The sequence below is a fragment of the Mobula birostris genome, chromosome 9 (assembly GCF_030028105.1).
Source record: "Mobula birostris isolate sMobBir1 chromosome 9, sMobBir1.hap1, whole genome shotgun sequence".
Lineage (NCBI taxonomy): Eukaryota > Metazoa > Chordata > Chondrichthyes > Myliobatiformes > Myliobatidae > Mobula > Mobula birostris.
In genome coordinates this window covers 44,593-68,261 of record NC_092378.1, presented here as the reverse complement: position 1 = coordinate 68,261, position 23,669 = coordinate 44,593, and the positions used below count along the sequence as shown (strand labels likewise).

At 43.9% G+C, this 23,669-nt stretch overlaps 1 pseudogene; it reads right to left on the bottom strand.

The window, feature by feature from the left end:
• Positions 1–4,800: 4,800 nt before the first annotated feature.
• LOC140202463 (uncharacterized) overlaps positions 4,801–23,669 on the bottom strand; it is a 62,523-nt pseudogene continuing 43,654 nt past the window's right edge.

Sequence of the window (23,669 nt, the reverse complement as noted above, 5' to 3'; positions counted from 1 at the left end):
ACGGTACCCATTCCACTGGTAGTTAAAGAAGTATGCAAGGCTTAAGGTGGATCAACATTTCCATTGTAGCTACCATGCTCAGTCAGCGTGCCTAGTGGGAAGGATGAACGGAACGATTAAGAATAAACTCAGCAAAATGTGTGTGGAAACTGGACTAAAGGTGCTGCCTTTGGGTTTGATGACTATTTGAGCCTCTGCTGATAGAACTATTAGACCCACATGAAATCATAATGGGCCACGCCTTGTGCCTGCCATTTGATGCACCATTGGGAATCAAGCAGATGGATGTACATAACCTGGACAAGGGTATGCTGATATGCAGCTAAAGGAAGCTCAGTAACTAGTAATCGAGCTCAGAGATTACGTGCTAGTGCAGACATTTAAAAGCAAAAATAGTTTTAGAATCTCGATTTGAAGGACCATTTCAGGTATTGCTGAAACAGAAGGATTCTAGATGATAAACAGCATGGGAATTGATTTGGTCATCGGTCCCTGATCTTTTGCCGCCTCTCCTTTGGCAACCGCCAAGGTAAGGTGGGGTGCTTGTTGCTCTTGATCCTGAACTGTGGTTGTCAGGTAGTTACACAGATGTGCTAAATGTTGGTGTCAAAGTGCTTCTGCCGTTACCCCTGAATTCCCTACATAAATCCCAGAGGTATGCAATTATCTTACCTACAACAGGACTCAGTTTCCTCCCCAGTTGCTGGTTACTCTCGCCCGGTTCAAATATGCCATACAGTGTAAGTCACAGTGCCCTTTATTTAAACAGATATCAGAACAATACTGTAGTAACTCCCCTGCAAGCGCAAATGCCGCTTTTTAGAAAATAGTATAAACCAGAGGATGAATGAATAGTTGTCATTTGCCATTTATACAGCAGAGGGTATCTTGATGAAAAGTAATACAGTCCACAATGGCACTTTGACACCACACATTTAGCCCATCAGCTGTGCACGTAATAGTAGCTTGCATTTTACACAACAGCTCTTTGCCATATATATTCACAGGTAGGCCTGGAGAGAGAAATAATGTGTGAAACATCTGCTCCTGAGGATGCCCCTCTATTCTGAGACTATGTCTCTTAGACTCTCCCACCATAGGAAACATCCTCTCCACATCCACTCTATCAAGATTTTTCAACAGTTGATAGGTTTCAATTTGGTCACCCTTCATTCTTTTAAATTCCAGTGAATACAGGCCCAGAGCCATCACACATTCTTCATACGAAAAGCCGTTCAATTCTGGAATCATTTTTGTGAACCTTCTTTGAACCCTGACCAATGTCAGCACATCCCTTCTAAAATAAGGTGCCCAAAACTGCTCACAATACTCCGTGAGGCTTCACCAGTGCTTTATTAAGCCTCGACATTACATCCTTGCTTTTATATTCTAGGCCTCGAAATGAATGCCAACATCACATTTGCCTTCCTCACCACAGACTCAACCAGCAAATTAACCTGCACAAGGACTCCCTAATCTCTTTGCACCTCAGTTTTTAAAAAATTTTCTCTTCATTCAGAAGCCTACTCTTTTATTTCTTCTACCAAAGTGCATGACCATACACTTCCTAACATGGTGTTCCATCTGCTGCTTCTTTGCCCATTCTCCTAATCTAAGTCTTTCAATAGTGTCTCTGCTTCCTCAAAACTACCTGCCCCCACTATCTTTATATCATCCGCAAATGTTGCAACAGATCTGTCAATTCCAACATCCAAGTCACTGACATATAATGTAAAAAGAATTGGTCCCACTATAGACCCTTGTGGAACACCACTAGTGACCAACAGCCAACCAGAAAAGGCTCCCTTTATTCCACTCTTTGCCTGCTGCCAATCAGCCACTACCTTATCCATGCTAATATTTTTCCTGTAATATTACTTAAGTAGCCTCATGTGTAGCACCTTGTTAAAGGCCTTCTAAAAATCTAAGTATACAACATCCACTAACTGTTCTTTGTCTATACTGCTTGATATTTCTTCAAAGAATTCCAACAAATTTGACAGGCAAGATTTTCCCTAAAGGAAACTATGCTGCCTATAGCCTATTTTATCATGTGCCTCCAAGTAGCCCAAAGCCTCACCCCAACAATTGACTCCCAACATCTTCCCACCACTGAGATCAGACTAACCGGGCTATAATTTCCTTTCTTCTGCCTCTCTCCCTTCTTGAAGAGTGGAGTGACATTTGCAATTTTCTGTTCCTCCAGAACAATCCCAGAATCAACTGATTCTTGAAAGATCATGAGTAAGGCCTCCACAATCTCTTCAGCCTCCTTTCCAAATCCTGGGGTGTACACCATCTGGTCCAGGTGTCTTATTTACCTCCAGACCTTTTAGCTTCCGAAGAAGCTTCTCAATAGTTATGGCATCTTCAAACACTTTTGACCCCTGACACTCTGGAACTTCCACCATACTTCCAGTGTCCTCCACAGTGAAGACTGATGCAAAATACTTATTCAGTTCGTCTGCCATTTCCTCGTCAGATGAACTACAAATTCCCACTGTGGAAGCTTTCACACACACACATTTTACAAAGAACCGGGGGGGGGGGGGGGGGGACTGCTGCATGGGGTCCACGACACGTTAACACATTTTAAAACACAAAAACACAAAAGCGAATTCACTCCAGAGTAAAATTCAAGCTTCCTCCAATATCGACTGAGCAAACATAGGACAGCCCTTGCACTCTCTCTCTCACACACACACACACACTCATTCTCTCAAGTGAACTCACACGTGGCCACACTTCACAGAAGTAAATGATGCAATACATTCACACTATACTGCAGCTGTTGTATCTGCTTTAAACACTATATATGATCTCCAGTTTTGTGTTTTTTTCATAAACTGATTTCTGTATTGCATTCATAGCCACCTTTAAATCACTGCACAGCTTCTTCTATCACTCCACTTTGGTCTTAGCTACTTGGGCTGCTTCCTCCTGTTTTTTTCTCTTCTTTAACCAGCTTTTCACATTGTAACTAAAACTTGTACATCCATACTTCTTTGCGTTTATAAATCAACAAATTTATTTTCCTGGATCAGGGAAAGTCACACCCCGTCCTATCACTCACTTCCCAGGCAGTGAAGAAAGCTAATGGCATGCTGGCCTTCATAACAAGGGGAATTGAGTACAGGAGCAAAGAGGTCCTTCTGCAGCTGTACAGGGCCCTGGTGAGACCACACCTGGAGTATTGTGTGCAGTTTTGGTCTCCAAATTTGAGGAAGGACATTCTTGCTATTGAGGGAGTGCAGCGTAGGTTCAGGGATGGCGGGAATGTCATATGTTGAAAGATTGGAGTGACTGGGCTTGTATACACTGGAATTTAGAAGGATGAGAGGGGATCTGATTGAAACATATAAGATTATTAAGAGATTGGACACACTGGAGGCATGTTCCCGCTGACGGGTGAGTCCAGAACCAGAGGCTACAGTTTAAGAATAAGGGGTAGGCATTTAGAACGGAGTTGAGGAAAAACTTTTTCACCCAGAGAGTGGTGGATATATGGAATGCTCTGCCCCAGAGGGCAGTCAAGGCCAAGTCTCTGGATGCTTTCAAGAAAGAGATGGATAGAGCTCTTAAAGATAGCAGAATCAAAGGTTATGGGGATAAGGCAGGAACTGGATACTGATTGTGGATGATCAGTCATGATCACAGTGAATGGCAGTGCTGGCTCGATGTGCCGAATGGCCTACTCCTGCACCTATTGTCTATTGTCTAATTCATTTAGCGTTGAATCCTCAGTGAGTGCAGTCTTTCTTCTTCACTATAGCGTCTTGTAGGGTTCAAATCTTATGTAATGTTACTCAGTCATTATTGTAATTTTTAAATGTAATTTTTTTCTTTGATTTAGGGGCAATCAATTACTACCAGTTGTCTTTGACTACCAATAATTTTGTGCATCCCAGACGCTGGATCAACCCTTCCATGTATCCCTGACACTATATTTAACTTCTACTGACTGAAGCTGTGCGTCCCAGATGCTGGGTTGATCCCTCTACGTGTCCCTGGCACTGAACTATCCAATTCGTTCATGCACCTCTTTCACATAAACCTTTTTACCACCCCAGTCATTTTAGCACTTCTGTCACTGTGCTGAATGCATTGCAGTCACAATGAAAGAAGCTAATCCACTCAAGACCATAACATAGACTGCAGTGTATAGGGTGATAATGACCATAACATAGACTGCAGTGTATAGGGTGATAATGACCATAACATAGACTGCAGTGTATAGGATGATAATGACCATAACATAGACTGCAGTGTATAGGGTGATAATGACCATAACATAGACTGCAGTGTATAGGATGATAATGACCATAACATAGACTGCAGTGTATAGGGTGATAGTGACCATAACATAGACTGCAGTGTATAGGGTGATAGTGACCATAACATAGGCTGCAGTGTATAGGGTGATAGTGACCATAACATAGACTGCAGTGTATAGGGTGATAGTGACCATAACATAGACTGCAGTGTATAGGGTGATAGTGACCATAACATAGACTGCAGTGTATAGGGTGATAATGACCATAACATAGACTGTAGTGTATAGGATGATAAAGAAACAGAAGACTGAGGTCCAACTCCAGGAGGTAAAGTCCATAGCAGCAAAAAGAAATTTACCTTTCAGCAATTGCAACTACCGAGGGATTTCCTTCAGGCAGCCTCAGGGGTTCTCTCACACCACCACCACACCTGGAGAAGTGATCCAGGTGGGATGTCTGTCGTGTACCTTTCGCCCGGTCTTATAACAAAGCACAGTATACTCAGAGTGGATCTATTATTAGCATGTTTATTACTTGCAAGACGTAGTCCTCGTCCACTCCTCACACTAGATGGCAGGTGGCTTCCATTTTACAGCTTACAGAGTCTGTTTTTATAGATCTTTGGCTGTTAACTGTTCTGGCTGGCTCAGTCCTCTCACTCAGCAGCTGCAGTCTCGTTTCTCTTCTATTCAAGGCCACACAATATACCAATCTCCTCCTTAGCTACCTTCCCCTGGTTACTCAATAATCAGAAGTTTACATGTTTTCATTCACGTATACACTCATAGAAAAACACTCTAGGATTATACAGGTACCAGATTAAATACATAAAAAAATTTCAAAGTTTTGAACATATTTCCACAGTTCCCTGGTCTATAATGTGGAGTGCCTCCTGGCATCTCGCCGGGTACGGAGCAAGATTCACTACATTGTGCATTGTGAAGGGTATAGAACATAGAAATTTACGGCACATTACAGGCCCTTAATGTTGTGCTGACCACATAACCTAGTCTTGAGGAACGGTCTTATATCCCAATGGATGATGCTCGTGAATGTGCAAGTTTCAGCTAATTACTGGTTCATTATGGCAGTATTTAACTCTCTTCTTTTTGTTGTAGTCGAGACTTGAGCGAAGTAAGTTGTCTGAGAAAGAGGTCTACTGTTTTGACTGGTGCTGGAAAGGACTGGTATTCATTCAGTAATTAGATATTGCTTTCAGCAGCAGTGTTGGCGTTTATCTTTCAGTTAGAGAGCTTTAGTTAACAGCCTTATTGGCCTAGCATTTATTGTTTTCTGTTGTCTTAAAATGCTACAAAGTTCACATAAGAGGGAGGGAGGAGAAGATGGCGCGACACAACGCGCGCGGCCTCTCCGGTGAATGATATCGGTATTTGTAAGTAGGGGCCATGCACAATTCTGATTTGATGGAGACAGATGTGAGAAGCACGGAGGAACATCTGGAGTAACTTCTGAAATGCTTGGTTCGCTGCCGCTGCTACTGTGCAATCAAGAACCTCCGGAAGGGAAGGCCCCAAATCCTTGGCTTTGCCTGTTACTGGCAGCCGGGGCTGGGGTTGAAGCGCTCGGCAGAGATGGTGCTCAGTGCTCGGTGTCGGAGGCTCGAAGTTTTCGGATGGACTCAGAGTCGGACTGTGGTCGGGTGCTTCCAGGATGCTGCATCGGCAAGTTTTCTCCCTTCTACCATCTGCGTGAGATAATGGGACTTTCGAGAGACTTTGAGACTTTTTTTTACTGTGCCCATGGTCTGTTCTCTATCAAATTATGGTATTGCTTGCACTGTTGTAACTATATGTTATAATTATGTGGTTTTTGTCAGTTTTTCGTCTTGGTCTGTCTTGTGTTTCTGTGATATCACACTGGAGGAACATTGTATCATTTCTTAATGCAAGGGCATTACTAAATGACAATAAAAGAGGACTGCGTGTCCTCATAATCTAATCTAATCTAATCTAAAAGCCAGTGAACTGTCAACTGCTTCAGTGTCTCTCTCTCTTCGCACGGGTCATATCCAAACATCCTGATATCGAGCATGCAGCTTAGAGTATTTAAACTTTTTCCCCAGTATGAACTCGATAGTGTGTTACAAGGCTGGATGACTGAGTGAATTTTTTTCCCAAATTCAGTGTATGTGAACGGCTTCCTCCCATTATGAACTTGCTGATGTACTTTTAGATCAAATAACTGAGTGAATCTCTTCCCTCAGTCTGAGCAGGTGAATGGCTTCTCTGCAATGTGAACTCGCTGATGTACCTTCAGTTGACATGACTGAGTGAATCCATTCCCACAGTCTGAGCAAGTGAATGGCCTTTCCCCACTGTTATTTGACTGGTGTGCCTGTAGGCTAGATAGCTGAGTGAAGCCCTTCCCACACACAGAACAGGTGAATGGCCTCTCACCAGTGTGAACTCGCTGATGTCTCTTCAGGTTGGATGAGCGAGTGAATCCCTTCCCACATTCTGAGCAGGTGAACTGCCTCTCCCCAGTGTGAACTGACTGGTGTGCCTGTAGGCTGTATAGCCGAGTGAATCCCTTCCCACACAAAGAACAAATGAATGGCCTCTTACCAGTGTGAAGTCGCTGGTGTCTCTGTAGGTTAGGTGAGTGAGTGAATCCCTTTCCACATTCTGAGCAGGTGATCGGCCTCTCTCCAGTATGAACTGACTGGTGAGCCAGAAGGTCAGATGACCGAATGAATCCTTTCCCACAGTCTGAGCAGGCAAATGGCTTCTCCCCGGTGTGAATTCGCTGATGTACCTTCAGTCCAAATGACCGAGTGAACCCTTTTCCACAGTCTGAACAGGAGAATGGCATCTCCCCAGAGTGAACTGACTGGTGTGCTTTCAGCTGGATAACTGAGTGAATCCCTTCCCACACACAGAACAAGTGAACGGCCTCTCCCCAGTGTGAACTTGCTGGTGTCTCTGTAAGTTGGATGAATGAGTGAATCCCTTCCCACAGTCTGAGCAGGTGAATGGTTTCTCCCCAGTATGAACTTGCTGATGTACCTTCAGTTGAGATGACGAAGTGAATCCCTTCCCATAGTCTGAGCAGGTGAATGGCCTCTCCTCATTAAGAACTGAATGTTGTGACTGTAGGCTAGATGACTGAGTGAATCCCATCGTACAATCTGAGCAAGTGTGAACTTGCTGGTGTCTCTTTACATCGGATGACTGAGTGAATCCCTTACCACAATCTCAGCAGGTGAACTGTCTCTTCATGGTGTGAACTGACTGGCCTGCCTTAGATGAATGTGTGAATCCCTTCCCACTGTTGAGCAGGTGGAATGAGTGAGCGAACCCCTCACACAATCAATTCAGTTGAAGAACTGATCTCTGGTGAACAAATGTTGGTGAATTCTCAGCACCCTGGTGCCAGTCGATTTCACTGAGTTACAACAGAAATCTTCATTTCAGACAAAGCACCTTTCCAGCTGGGATGAGATGCTTCTTCCTTTCCAAAGATATATTGCAGTTACACAGGAAATATCTGGACAGAAAGCAAAGCTGACATGTTGTTGGAAATTCCCGTACAGAAATTATTTCCTGTTTCTAACCTGTAAGAAGATTTACAAAATACGTCAATGGGTGAAATACAACATTTCAGATGAGATAATTTCAGTAACCAAGGTGAGTTCTGACATCACACTGTTATAGTAAGGTTCAACCCAAGTTGGAGAAACAAATCATCTTCTAACTGGGCACAAGGTAGGCATATGGACTGACCATCAAATCCTCTGATGGTCTTGCTATCTGTGTAAGAATGGAACATTTCTGCCAGTCTTCAATCTGTGATTTGGCTGAGTTTGACTCTCTCCATTAGTATTATTCTCTGTTCCCTTTCAGCTACATGGCTGTGCAATAACTGAAATGCTCTCACGCAGTCATCTGGAATTTTCATTTATACTATGTTAATTTGAAGTGCTGCACAGTTTTCAAGCCATTTAAAAATTCTCTGCTCAGAACAATGGTTGGTCTGTGCAGTTGTTGAAAAAAAATTGGAGTGAACATGAGTATTATTTCAAGTTCTGGTCATTGAATCATAGACAAGCACAGCACAGAAACAGGCCCTTTGGCGCATCTAGTTCATGCCAAACCATTTGAACTGCCTAGTCCCATCTTCTTGCACTGGGACCATAGCCAATCATACTCCTACCATCTATGTAGCCATCCAAACTTCACTTAAAACATTGAAATCGAGCTCACATACTCTACTTGTGCTGGCAGCTCATTCCACTCTCAAGACCCTCTCGGTAAAGAAGTTTCTCCTCATGCCCCCCTTAAACCTTTCACCTTTCACTCTTAACCCATGACCTCTAGTTGCAGTCCCACCCAACCTCAGTGGAAAAGGCCTGCTTGCATTTACCCTATCTATAACCCTCGTAATTTTGGAAACCTCTCTCAAATCTCCCCCCAAACGTTCTAAGGAATAAAGGCCTAACCTATTCAATTTGTCCTTATAAAGCAGGTCCTCAAGACCCGGAAACATCCTTGTAAATTTTCTCTGTACTCTTTCAACCTTATTTACATCTTTCCTGTAGATAGGTGACCTTCACACAATATTCCAAATCAGCCCTTACCAATATCTTGTACAACTTCCACATTACATCCCATCTGCTGTACTCAATGCTTTGATTTGGAGCGAGGGACGAGCACTGACTACCTGGCGAGATGGTGGACAAAGAACCTACCAGAGAAGGAGCCAGTGTGGCCTATTGCTGCGCCTGGAGGGTAGGCCTCTGCTTCTGAGCGGTGTCTCTCATCGTAGATTGAGCTAAGAAACTGCAAGGGTAAAAAAGACCCAGATGGGAATTGTATACGGACCCCCCAAACAATCATAAGTATGTGGCCTATAAATTACAATGAGAGATAGAAAACACATGCCAAAAGGGCAATGTTACAATAATCATGGGGGACTTCAATAAGCAGGTTGGTACTGGATTCCAGGAGGAGGAATTTCTAGAGTAACTACAAGATGGCTTTTTAGAGCAGTTCATGGTTGAGCCCACCAGAAGATCAGCTATTCTCGACTGGGTGTTGTGTAATGAACCAGAATTAATTAAACTTAAGGTAAAAGAACCTTTAGGGGAAAGTGATGATAATGTGGTCCAATTCACCTTGAAATTTGAGAAGTAAGGTCAGATGATTCAGTATTACAGTGGAATAAAGGGAATTACCGAGGCATGAGAGGGGTTGGCCAGAATTGATTGGAAAAGAACGCTGGCAGGGATAACGGCAGAGCAGCAATAGCTGCAATTTCTGGAAGCAATTCAGAAACCACAGGATATATACATCCCAAAGAGGAAGAAGTATTCTAAAGGCAAGATCAGAATCAGGTTTATTAGCACCAGCATGTGTCATGGAATTTATTAATTAAGCAGCAGCAGTTCAATGCAATATATAATACAGAAGAAGAAAAAGAAATAAGAAATCAATTACAGTATAAGTATATTGAATAATCAAAAACCATGCAAAAACAGGAAATATTATATATTTTTAAAAATGCAGAGGTGTTCACAGGTTCAATGTCAATTTAGGAATCTGATGGCAGAGGGGAAGAAGCTGTTCCTGAATCACTGAGTGTGTGCCTTCAGGCTTCTGTACTCCCTACCTGATGGTAACAGTGAGAAAAGGGCATGCCCTGGGTGCTGGAGGTTCTTAATAATGGACGCTGCCTTTCTGAGACACCACTCCTTGAAGATGCTCTGGGTACTTTGTAGGCTAGTACCTAAGATGGAGCCAACTAAATTTACGACTCTCTGCAGCTTCTTTCGGTTCTGTGCCGTAGCCCACCCCCCCCCTCCACTCCATACCAGACAGTGATGCAGCCTGTCAGAATGCTCTCCACGGTACATCTATAGAAGTTTTTGAGTGTTTTTGTTGACATACCAAATCTCTTCAAACTCCTAATGAGGTATAGTTGCTATTTTGCCTTCTTTATAGCTGCATTGATATGCTGGGACCAGGTTAGGTCCTCAGAGATCCTGACACCCAGGAACTTAAAACTGCTCACTCTCTCCAATTCTGATCCCTCTATGAGGATTGGTATGTGTTCCTTCGTCTTACCCTTCCTGAAGTTCACAATTAGCTCTTTCGTCTTACTGACGTTGAGCGCCAGGTTGTTGCTGTGACAGCGCTCCACTAGTTGGTATCTCGCTCCTGTACGCCCTCGTCTCCATCCGAGATTCTACCAACTATGGTTGTATCATCAGCAAATCTGAGCTATGCCATGCTACACAGTCATGGGTATAGAGAGAGTAGAGCAGTGATCTAGGCACACACCCCTGAGGTGCACCAGTGTTAATCATCAGCGAGGAGGATATATTAGACCATAAGATAGAGAAGTAGGCCATTCGGCCCATCAAGTCTGCTCCGCCATTCAATCATGCGCTGACCCAATTCTTCCAGCCATCCCCACTCCCCTGCCTTCTCCCCATACCCTTTGATGCCCTGGCTAACCAAGAACCTATCTATCTCTGCCTTAAATATGCCCAATGACTTGGCCTCCACAGCTGATCTGCACAGATTGTGGTCTTCCAGTTAGGAAGTCGAGGATCCAATTGCAGAGGGAGGTACAGAGGCCCAGGTTCTGTAACTTATCAATCAGGATTGTGGGAATGGTCATGCTAAGTGCTGAGCTATAGTCAATGAGCAGCATCCTGACATAGGTGTTTGTATTGTCCAGGTGGTCTAAGGCCGTTTAAAGAGCCATTGAGATTGCATGTACCATTGACCTATTGTGTTGAAAGGCAGATTGCAATGGGTCCAGGTCCTTGATGAGGCAGGAGTTCAGTTCTTGTCATGACCAAACTCTCAAAGTATTTCATCACTGTAGATGTGAGTGCTACCGGGCGATAGTCATTAAGGCAACTCACATTATTCTTCTTAGGCACTGGTATAATTGTTGCCTTTTTGAAGCAGGTGGAAACTTCCACCCTTAGCAGTGAGAGGTTGAAGATGTCCTAGAATACTCCTGCCAGTTGGTTGGCACAAGTTTTCAGAGCCTTACCAGGTACTCCGTCGGGGCCTTCCACCTTGCGAGAGTTCATTCTCTTTAAACATCGGTCTCCGAGACAGAGATCACAGGGTCACCAGGGATCTTCCAGCTGTAGTTATATTCTCCCTTTCAAAGCAGGCATTGAAGGCGTTGAGTTCATCTGGTAGTGAAACATCACTGCTATTCATGCAATTGGGTTTTGCTTTGTAGGAAGTAATGTCTTGCAAACCCTGCCAGATTTGCCGTATGCCTGATGTCACCTCCAACCTCGTTCGAAATTGTCTCTTCGCTCTTGAAATAGTCCTCTGCAAGTCATACCTGGTTTTCTGGTAAAGACCTGGGTTGCCAGCCTTGAATGCCACAGATCTAGCCTTCAGCAGACAGTGTACCTCCTGGTCCATCCACGGCTTTTTGTTTGGGAATGTACAGCAAGTCTTTGTAGGCACACACTCATCCACACAGGTTTTAATGAAGTCAGTAACAACTGCAGCATACTCATCCAGATTCGAAGATGAATCCCTGAATATGGTCCAGACTACCAATTCAAAGCAGTCCTGTAGGCGCTCCTGTGCTTCCCTTGTCCAAACCTTCTTGGTCCTCACTACTGGTGCTGCAGCCTTCAGTCTCTGCCTATACTCAGGGAGTAGAAGTACAGCCAGGTGAACAGATTTCCCGAAGTGAGGGCGTGGAATAGCATGGTAGGCAATCTTGATGGTAATTGTTTTGTGATTTTTTTTTCAGACTGGCCTTTTTAAAATCCCCAAAAATAATGGTGAAGGTATTTGGTGTGCTGTTTCGTGCATGTTGATCCCATTACCCAGATCATCTAAAGCCTGATTGACTTTGAGCTGAGGTGGAATGAACAACACTAGCAAAATGATCATGAAATCTCCCACGGTAGGTAAAATGGACAGCGCTTTACTACTAGATATTCCAGGTCTGGTAAGCAGAATTGGGACAGCACTGATATATTTGTGCACCAAGAGGAGTTGATCATGAGACATACTCCTCCACCTCTGCTTTTGAGAGACTCTATAGATCTATCCTGATGTTGTATAGTAAATCCGTCTATCTGAATCACTGCATCCAGTATGGAAGGGGTTAAGCAGGATTCCGTGAAACAGAGGACACGCACAGTCCTAATGTCCCTCTGATTCAGCACCTTAACTCCGAGATCTTCGATTTTATTCACCGGAGACTGTATGTTTGCCAGCAAGATAGTTGATATTGGGAGATTAAAACCCCGTTTCCTTGAACGCACTTGTATCCCTGACCTGCAGCCACATTTCCTATGTGGAATCCGGTGAGGAGTCCGTCCACAATTGGCATTGTTTCTGTCAGTTTTAAGCAGCATTAAATTATTTAATCGCGTTAAGACATCTTTGTTAACTCTACCGACCTTGGAAGCAGTTGTGTTTTTTAGCTGTATCAGGGTGAAACGAGAATATTTAATCGTATCCATTGAGAGTTCTGTTGCCACTTGAGTCACCCCGAAAGTAAGATGGCACAACCATGGCTAACAAGAGAAGTCAAAACCAACATAAAAGCCAAAGAGAGGGCATATAATAGAGCAAAAATTAGTGGGAAGTTAAGAGGATTGGGAAACTTAAGAACCAAGAGAAGGCAACTAAAAAGTCGTTAAGAAGGTAAAGATGAAATACAAAAGTAAGCTAGCCAATATTAAAGAGGATACCTAAAGTTTCTTCAGATACGTAAAGTGTAAAAGAGAAGCGAGATTGGATATCGGACCGCTGGAGAATGATGCTGGAGAGCAAATAATGGGGGACAACAAAATGGCATACAAACTGAACAAGTATTTTGCATCAATCTTCACGGTGGAAGACACTAGCAGTATGGTGGAAGTTCCAGGCATTGGAGTCATGAATTGTGTGAAGTTGCCATAACTAGAGAGAAGGTTCTTGGGATACTGAAAGGTCTGAAGGCAGATAAGTCATCTGGACCAGATGGTGTACACCACGGTTCTGAAAAAGGTGAATGAAGAGTTTGTGGAGGCAATAGTAATGATTTTTCAAGAATCACTAGATTTTGGAATGGTTCAGGAAGACTGGAAAATTGCAAATGTCACTACACTCTTCAAGAAGGGAGAGAGGCAGAAGAGAGGAAACTATAGGCCAGTTAGTCTGACCCCAGTGGTCAGGAAGATGTTGGAGTCGATTATTAAGGATGAGTTCTCAAGGTACTTGAAGGCACAATAAGATGGTCCATAGTTCATATTGAGTAGTTGGATTTTCCAAAGGCCTTTGACAAGGTACCACACAAGGCTGCACAACAAGCTAAGAACTCAAGGTATTACAGGAAAAATTCTAGCATGGATAATGCAGTGGCTGATTGGCAGCGGCAAAAGAGTGGGAATAAAGGGAGCTTTTCCTGGCTGGCTGCCGGTGACTAGTTGTGTTCCGCAGGCGTCGATGATGGGACCAATTCTTTTTACATAGGTCAAAGGTTTGGATGAAGGAATTGATAGCTTTGTTGTAAAGTTTGCAGACGTTATGAGGACAGATGGAGGGGCAGGTGGTTTTGATGAAGTACAATGGTGCTCTGAAGTTTGTGGATCCTGTCGAACTTTCTCTATTTCTGCATAAATATGACCTAAAATGTGATCAGATATTCATACAAGTCCTAAAACCCAATTATATAAGTAACATTATACTTGTTTATTTATTTATTGAGAAAAATGTTCCAATATTACATGTATTTGTTGGAAAAAGTATGGGAATCTCTGGGGTAATGCCTTCGACAAAAGCTATTTGGAGTCAGATGTTTCAATCAATGAGATGAGATTGGATATATGGGTTGTAGAGCTGCCCTGCGCTATAAAAAAACACACACACAAAGCCATGTTACTGCTCTCCTTCTCAAGAAACATCTGTTTATGTGCACCATGCCTTGATCAAAACAACTTTCAGGGCACCTTAATTGTAGAGAAGCATGAAGCTGGAAAAGGCTACAAAATAATTTCTAAAGATCTGAGTGTTTATCAGTCCACAGTAAGAGAAATTGTCTACAAATGGAGGAATCTCAGTACTGTTGCTACTCTCCCTAGGAGTGGGCATCGTGCACAATCACATCAAGAGAACAATGTGCAATGCTGAAGGAGGTGAAAACGAACCCAACGGTAACGGCAAACTGCAACAACAACAGAACATAGAAATCTACAGCACGTTACAGGTCCTTCGACCCATATTGTTGTGCCGACCATGTAACTTACTCTAGAAACTGCCTAGAATTTCCTTACTGCATAGCCCTCTATTTTTCTAAGCTACATGAAATATTGACGAGTCTCTTAAAAGACCCTATTGTATCTGGCCCACCACCTTCGCTGGCGGTGTATTCTACGAACCTACCACTCTCTGAGTGAAAAACTTACCCCTGACATCCCCCTTGTACCTACTTCCAAGCACCTTAAAACTATACCTCCTCGTGGTAACCATTTCAGCCCTGGGGAAAAAACCTCTGGCTATCCTCACAATCAATGCCTCTCATCATCTTATACACCTCTATCAGGTCACCTCTCATCCTCCATCGTTCCAAGGAGAAAAGGCCAAGTTCACTCAACTTATTCTCATAAGGCATGCTCTCCAATCCAGGCAACATCCTTGTAACTCTTCTCTGCACTCTCTCTATAGTATCCACATCGTTCCTGTAATGAGGTGACCAGAACTGAACACAGTACTCCAAGTGGGGTCTCACTACGGTCTTATATAGCTTTAACATTACCTCACGGCTCCAGAACTCAATCCCACAGTTGATGAAGGCCAACACAGCATACACCTTCTTAACAGCAATGTCAACATGCACAGCAGCTTTGAGTGCCCTATGGACACAGACCCCACGATTTCACTGATCCTCCACACAGTCAAGAGTCTTACCATTAATACTATATTCTACTGAACAACTTCACACATCTGAGTTGAACTCTATCTGCCACTTCTCAGCCCAGCTCTGCTGTAACCTCTAACAACCCTCCGACTATCCACAACACCCCCAACCTTCGTATCATCAACAAACTTACTAACCCACCCTTCTACTTCCTCATCCAGGTCATTTATAGAAATCACAAAGAGGAGAGGTCCCAGAACAGATCCCTGCAGAAGACTGCTCACCGTCCTCCATTCAGAATATGAACCATCTACAACCACCCTCTGTGAGCAAGCCAATTCTGGATCCACAAAGAAAGGTCTCTTGGGATCCCGTGCCTCCTTACTTTCTGAATGAGCCTCACATTGGGGACCTTACCAAATGCCTTACTGAAATCCATATACACTACATCTACTGCTCTACCCTCATCAATGTGTTTTGTTGCATCCTCAAAGAATTTAACGAGGTTCGTAAGGCATGACCTGCCCTTGATAAAGCCATGCTGACCACCCCTAATCAGATTATGTCTCTCCAAATGTACATAAATTTTGCCTCTCAGAATCTTCTCAAACAACTTGCCCATCACTGAGGTAAGACTCACTGATCTATAATTTCCTGGGTTATCTCTACTCCCTTTCTTGAACAAGGAAACAACATTTGCAAACTTCTCCTGTCCCTATTGATGATACTAACAAAGATCATCACCAGGGGCTGAGCACTCTCCTTCCTCATTTCCCACAGTAGCGTGGGGTATATCTCATCCAGTCCCAGTGACTTATGTAACTTAATACCTTTCAAAAGCTCCAGTACATATTCTTTCTTAATGTCTATACACTCAAGCGTTTCAGTCTGCTGCAAGTCATCCCTACAATTGACAAGGTCCATTTTACTGGTGAATACTGAAGCAAAGTATTCATTAAGTATCTCCACTACCTCCTCCAACTCCACTCTCGTTCCTGATTGGTCCTCTTCTCACACGACTCATTCTCTTGCTCTTCACATACTTGTAGAATGCCTTGGGGTTTTCCTTGATCCTACTCGCCAAGGTCTTCTCATGGTCCCTTCTAGCTCTCCTAATTTCATTCTTGAGCTCCTTCCTGGCACCCTTGTAATCTTCTAGACCTCTAACAGTACCTAGTTTCTTGAACCTTTCGTACGCTTTTCTTCTTAACTAGATTTTCTACATCCTTTGTACACCATCCTTTCCCTGCCTCAATGGAACATACCTATGCAGAATGCCATGCAAATGTTCCCTGAACATATGCCACATTTTGCCGTGCATTTCCCTGACAACATCTGCTCCCAGTTTATGTTCCCAAGTTCTTGTCTAATAGCATTATATTTCCCCCTACTCCAATTAAATGTTTTCCCAAATTGCCTACTCCTATGCCTGTCCAGTGCTACAGTGAAGGAGATAGAGTTGTGATCACTACCTCCAAAATGCTCTCCCACCAAGAGATCTGACACCTAACCAGGTTCATTTCCCAAGTACAGCCTCTCCTCTAGTTGGCTTATCCAACCATCTAAACCACTTGCTCTAAGGAGATGCCAGTCAATATTAGCAGAGTTAAAATCACCCATCACAACAATCCTAGTATTATTGCACCGTACCAGAATCTGCTCCTCGATATCTCTGTTACTACTGGGGTGGGGGGGGGGGTCTATAAAAACAGCCAGTAAGGTTATTGCCCCCTTTCTGTTTCTGACTTCCACCCACAATGACTCAGTAGACAATCCCTCCTTTTCTGCAGCAGTGATACTATCCCTGATTAGCTATGCCATTCCCCCCACCTCTTTTGCCTCCCTCCCTGTCCTCTTCGAAACATCTAAAGCCCAGCATATTCAGCAGCCATTCCTGCTCCTGAAACAATCAGTCTATGTAAAGGCCAAAACATCATAGTTCCACGTATTGATCCATGCTATAAGTTCATCCACTTTGCTTATGATACTCCTGGCATTAAAGTCGACACATCTCAAACCATCTGGCTGAGTGCTTCTTTGCTCTATCATCTGCGTATCCTTCCTCATAATCTTCTTACAAGCTGTCACTACTTGTGCTCCGACCAGCCCATCCTCTGCCTCCACTTTGTTTCCCATCCCCTCCCAACAGCATTAGCAAACCTTCCTCCCAGGATATTGTTTCCCATCCAGTTCAGCTGCATCCCATCCCACTTGTACAGTCAATGTAACATAGGGGGAGGGGGGAGGGGAGGGAGGGAGGGAACGTCAACTCAGACATTTTCATGCCTTACAAGGCGCAGATTGGAAGTCTGTGTGGGGCGCCACTCCTCGCACAGACTAGAGCAATGTGTGATTAAGTGCCTTGCTCAAGGACACAAACACGCTGCCACAGCTGAGGCTCGAACTAGCAACCTTGAGGTAACTAGACGAAAGCCTTAACCACTTGGCCACGTGCGTAGAAATACACTTAAATCAGCGTGAGTTCATCAGTCTGATGGCCTGGTGGAAGAAGCTGTCCTGGAGCCTGTTGGTCCTGGCTTTTATGCTGTAGTACAGTTTCCCGGATGGCAGCAGCTGGAATAGATTGTGGTTGGGGTGACTCGAGTCCCCAATGATCCTTCAGGCCCTTTTTTCACACCTGTCTTTGTAAATGTCCTGAATCATGTGAAGTTCACAACTACAGATGCGCTGGGATGCACAGGAGAGTGAGGTGATCATTGACTTGAGTTACAGGGAAGTAGTCACCCCTAAATTGCAGGAGGCGGGTAGCTGGGTGGCTGTCAGGAGAAGGAATAGGAAGGTGAATAGGCAGTTAGCACAGAGCACCCCTGTGGCCATTCCCCTCAATAATAAGTATACCGTTTCGGATAATGTTGTGGGGGATAACCTCCCAGCGGGTTGGCAATGGATCTCAAGAGAGTGAATTTGTTGAATGCCAATTAGATGGGTTTTTAGAGCAGTTTGTTGTTGAGCCGACTAGCATGTCAGCTATACTGGATTGGGTGTTATGTTATGAACCGGGGTGAATAGGAAGCTGAAGGTAAAGGAACCCTTAAGAGGCAATGATCACAATATGATTGAGTTCAAATTGAAATTTGATAGGGAGAAAGTAACGTCTGATGTAGCAGTACTTCAGTAGAGTGAAGGAAATTATAGTGGTATGAGAGAGGAGTTGGCCAAAGTAAATTGGAAGGAAATGCTGCCAAGGATGACAGCAGACCAACAATGGATTGAGTCTCTGGCAAAAACGAGAAAGGTGCAGGATGGATGTATACTAAAAATGAAGAAATGATCAAATGGAAAAATAGTACAACTGTGGCTGACAAAGGAAGTTAAAGATCATGAAAAATCAAAAGGAGGGCATACAACAAAGCAAAAATTAGTGGGAAGACAGAGAATTGGGAAGGTTTTAAAAACTTCCAGAGAGCAACTAAAAGAATCATTAGGTGGGAAATGATGAAATATGAAAGCAAGCTAGCAAACAGTATCAAGGTGGATCAAAAAAGCTTTTTCAAGTATATGAAAAATAAGAGATGAGAGTAGATATATGACCGCTAGAAAATGAGGCCAGAGAGATAGTAATGAGGACCAAGGATGGCAGATGTAAGAAATGAGTATTTTGCATGTCTTCACTGTAGAAGACACCACCAGTCTAGCAGCTGTTGATGGCTGTGAGGGAAGAGATGTGAGTGCAGTTACTATTACAAGGGAGAATGTGCTCAAAAAGCTGAAAGACCTAAAGGTACATAAGTAAACTGAACTAGACGAACTGCACTCTAAGGTTCTGAAAGAGGCAGCGGAGAGATTGTGGAGGCATTAGTAATGATCTTTCAAGAATAATTAGACTCTGGCATAGTTCCAGAGGACAGGAAAATGACAAATGTCTCAACATTCTTGAAGAAAGTTGAGAGGCATCAGAAAGGAAATTAGCACACAATAAGATCACAAGACATAGCAGAAAAATTAAGCGATTTAGCCCATTGAGTCTGCTCAGCCATTTCATCATGGCTGATCGCGGATCCCATTCAACCCATTTTCAATCCCATTTCAGTCGAAGCAAGCAGCTGAGAAGAAGAGTGGAAGAAATTGGGTAGAAAAAGTCATTTTTTTTTAAACTGCTCGGGGAGAAGGATCTGCACTGCGCAGGCGCGTGACGTAGCACGCCAAGATATAAAAAGAGAAAATTTCAACGGTTCTTGTTTCAGTCGAAGCAAGCAGCTGAGAAGAAGAGTGGAAGAAATCGGGTAGAAAAAGTTGGGTTTTTTTAAACACTGCTCGGAGAGAAGGATCTGCACTGCGCAGGCGCTTGACGTAGCGCGCCAAGGTTTAAAAACAGACCGCCATATACAGTGGCCATCGTCGGAGTGGACTGAGTCAGAGTGGGACGGCTTTGGCTCAAACAGGCTTCGGCGAGAACAGGCAGAGGCCAGGGTAGGTTCCGGTAAGTTTTTTGTTCAGATTAATCCAGTTAGTCCTGACGAAGGGTCTCGGCCTGAAACGTCGACTGCACCTCTTCCTGCAGATGCTGCCAAGCCTGCTGCGTTCACCAGCAACTTTGATGTGTGTTGCTTGAATTTCCAGCATCTGCAGAATTCCTGTTGTTTTTGTTCAGATTGTTTAGTGCAGTGAGAATGCCAGGCAGGATTTTTGGAATGCTCCTTTTGCAGGATGTGGGAAGTCAGGGAGCCCTCTGGTGTCCCTGACAACGACACCTGCAAGAAGTGCATCCAGCTGCAGCTCCTAACAAACCGCGTTAGGGAACTGGAGCAGGAGCTGGATGACCTGCGGATCATTCGGGAGAATGAGGAGATTATAGATAGTAGCTACAGGGAAGTAGTTACGCCAAAGGAGCAGAGGACAGGAAATTGGGTTACTGTCAGGCGAGGGAAGAGGAAAGGGCAGGCAGAGCAGGGTTCCCCTGTGGCCATTCCCCTGAACAACAAGTATACCGCATTGGATACTGTTGGGGGGGATGACTTACCTGGGACAAGCTGCAGTAGCCGGATCTCTGGCACTGAGTCTGGCTCTGCAGTGCAGAAGGGAGGGTGGAAAAAGAGGAGAGCGGTAGTGATAGGGGATTCGATAGTTAGAGGTGCAGATAGGAGGTTCTGTGGTCATGACAGAGAATCCAGGATGGCTTGTTGCCTCCCGGGTGCCAGGGTCAAGGATGTCTCTGATCGCTTGCATGACATCCTGAAGTGGGAGGGTGACCAGCCAGATGTCATGGTGCACATCAGTACCAATGACATAGCAAGGAAGAGTGAGGAGGTCCTGGAGAGTGAGTATAGAGAGCTTGGTAGGAAGTTGAAAAGCAGGACCTTAAGGGTAGTAATCTCAGGATTGCTACCTGTGCTAGGTGCCAGTGAGGGTAGGAATAGGATGCTCTGGAGGATGAACAGGTGGCTGAGGAACTGGTGTAGGGGGCAGCGTTTCAGATTTCAGGATTATTGGGACCTCTTCTGGGGCAGGTGGGACCTGTACTAGAGAGACGGGTTACACTTGAATTACAGGGGGACCAATATCCTTTCAGGGAGGTTTGTTAGTGCTATTGGGGAGGCTTTAAACTAGATTTTCAGGGGGATGGGAACCAGAGTGCCAGAGCTGACAGTGTGGCTGGGGTGAAAATAAATGATGTTGAAAGTTCAAGCAAATCCGCTGATAGAAAGGTTGTGAGTGGTGGTAAAAATCTTCTGAGGTGTATATATTTCAATGCAAGGAGTATTGCGGGGAAGGCGGATGAGTTGAGGGCGTGGATTGACACGTGGAATTATGACATTATAACAATTAGTGAAACTTGGTTACAGGAGGGGCAGGACTGGCAGCTTAATATTCCAGGGTTCCGATGTTTCAGATGTGATCGAGGCAGAGGAATGAAAGGTGGGGGGGTAACATTGCTTGTTAGGGAAAATATTACAGCAGTGCTCAGGCAGGACAGATTAGAGGGCTTGTCTACTGAGTCCTTATGGGTGGAGCTGAGAAACAGGAAAGGTATGGCCACATTAGTGGGATTGTATTACAGACCACCCAATAGTCCACGAGACTTGGAAGAGCAAATCTGCAGAGAGATAGCAGGCAACTGCAGGAAACAAAAAGTTGTGGTGGTAGGGTATTTTAATTTTCCATACATTCATTGGGACTCCCATACTGTTAGGGGTATAGATGGTTTAGAGTTTGTAAAATGTGTTCAGGAAAGTTTTCTAAATCAATATATAGAGGGACCAACTAGAGGGGATGCAATATTGGATCTCCTGTTAGGAAACGAGTTAGGACAAGTGACGGAAGTCTGTGTAGGGGAGCACTTTGGTTCCAGTGATCAGAACACCATTAGTTTCAATTTGATCATGGACAAGGATAGATCTGGTCCTAGGGTTGAGGTTCTGAACTGGAAGAAGGCCAAATTTGAAGAAATGAGAAAGGATCTAAAAGGCGTGGATTGGGACAGGTTGTTCTCTGGCAAAGATGTGATTGGTAGGTGGGAAGCCTTCAAAGGGGAAATTTTGAGAGTGCAGAGTTTGTATGTTCCTGTCAGGATTAAAGGCAAATTGAATAGGAATAAGGAACCTTGGTTCTCAAGGGATATTGCAACTCTGATAAAGAAGAAGAGGGAGTTGTATGAAATGTATAGGAAACAGGGAGTAAATCAGGTGCTTGAGTATAAGAAGTGCAAGAAAATACTTAAGAAAGAAATCAAGAGGGCTAAAAGAAGACATGAGGTTGCCTTGGCAGTCAAAGTGAAGGATAATCCAAAGAGCTTTTACAGGTATATTAAGGGCAAAAAGATTGTAAGGGATAAAATTGGTCCTCTTGAAGATCAGAGTGGTCGGCTATGTGTGGAACCAAAGGAAATGGGGGCGATCTTAAATAGGTTTTTTGCGTCTGTACTTACTAAGGAAACTGGCATGAAGTCTATGGAATTGAGGGAATCAAGCAGTGAGATCATGGAAACTGTACAGATTGAAAAGGAGGAGGTGCTTGCTGTCTTGAGGAAAATTAAAGTGGATAAATCCCCAGGACCTGACAGAGTGTTCCATCGGACCTTGAAGGAGACTGGTGTTGAAATTGCGGGGGCCCTGGCAGAAATATTTAAAATGTCACTGTCTACAGGTGAGGTGCCGGAGGATTGGAGAGTGGCTCATGTTGTTCTGTTGTTTAAAAAAGGATCGAAAAGTAATCCGGGAAATTATAGGCCGGTGAGTTTAACGTTGGTAGTAGGTAAGTTATTGGAGGGAGTACTAAGAGACAGAATCTACAAGCATTTGGATAGACAGGGACTTATTAGGGAGAGTCAACATGGCTTTGTGCGTGGTAGGTCATGTTTGACCAATCTATTGGAGTTTTTCGAGGAGGTTACCAGGAAAGTGAATGAAGGGAAGGCAGTGGATATTGTCTACATGGATTTCAGTAAGGCCTTTGACACGGTCCCGCATGGGAGGTTATTTAGGAAAATTCAGTCGCTAGGTATACATGGAGAGGTGGTAAATTGGATTAGACATTGGCTCAATGGTAGAAGCCAAAGAGTGGTGGTAGAGAATTCCTTCTCTGAGTGGAGGCCTGTGACTAGTGGTGTGCCACAGGGATCAGTGCTGAGTCCATTGTTATTTGTCATCTATATCAATGATCTGGATGATAATGTGGTAAATTGGTTCAGCAAATTTGCTGATGATACAAAGATTGGAGGTGTAGTAGACAGTGAGGAAGATTTTCAGAGCCTGCAGAGGGCCTTGGACCAGCTGGGAAAATGGGCTGAAAAATGGCAGATGGAGTTTAATACAGACAAGTGTGAGGTATTGCACGATGGAAGGACAAACCAAGGTAGAACATACAGGGTTAATGGTAAGGCACTGAGGAGTGCAGTAGAACAGAGGGATCTAGGAATACAGATACAAAATTCCCTAAAAGTGGCGTCACAGGTAGATAGGGTCGTAAAGAGAGCTTTTGGTACATTGGCCTTTATTAATCAAAGTATTGAGTATAAGAGCTGGAATGTTATGATGAGGTTGTATAAGGCATTAGTGAGGCCAAATCTGGAGTATTGTGTTCAGTTTTGGTCACCAAATTACAGGAAGAATATAAATAAGGTTGAAAGAGTGCAGAGAAGGTTTACAAGGATGTTGCCGGGACTTGAGAAACTCAGTTACAGAGAAAGGTTGAATAGGTTAGGACTTTATTCCCTGGAGCGTAGAAGAATGAGGGGAGAGTTGATAGAGGTATATAAAATTACGATGGGTATAGATAGAGTGAATGCAAGCAGGCTTTTTCCACTGAGGTAAGGGGAGAAAAAAACCAGAGGACATGGGTTAAGGGTGAGGGGGGAAAAGTTTAAAGGGAACATTAGGGGGGGCTTCTTCACACAGAGCGTGGTGAGAGTATGGAATGAGCTGCCAGATGAGGTGGTAAATGCAGGTTCTTTTTTAACATTTAAGAATAAATTGGACAGATACATGGATGGGAGGTGTATGGAGGGATATGGTCTGTGTGCAGGTCAGTGGGACTAGGCACAAAATGGTTCGGTACAGCCAAGAAAGGCCAAAAGGCCTGTTT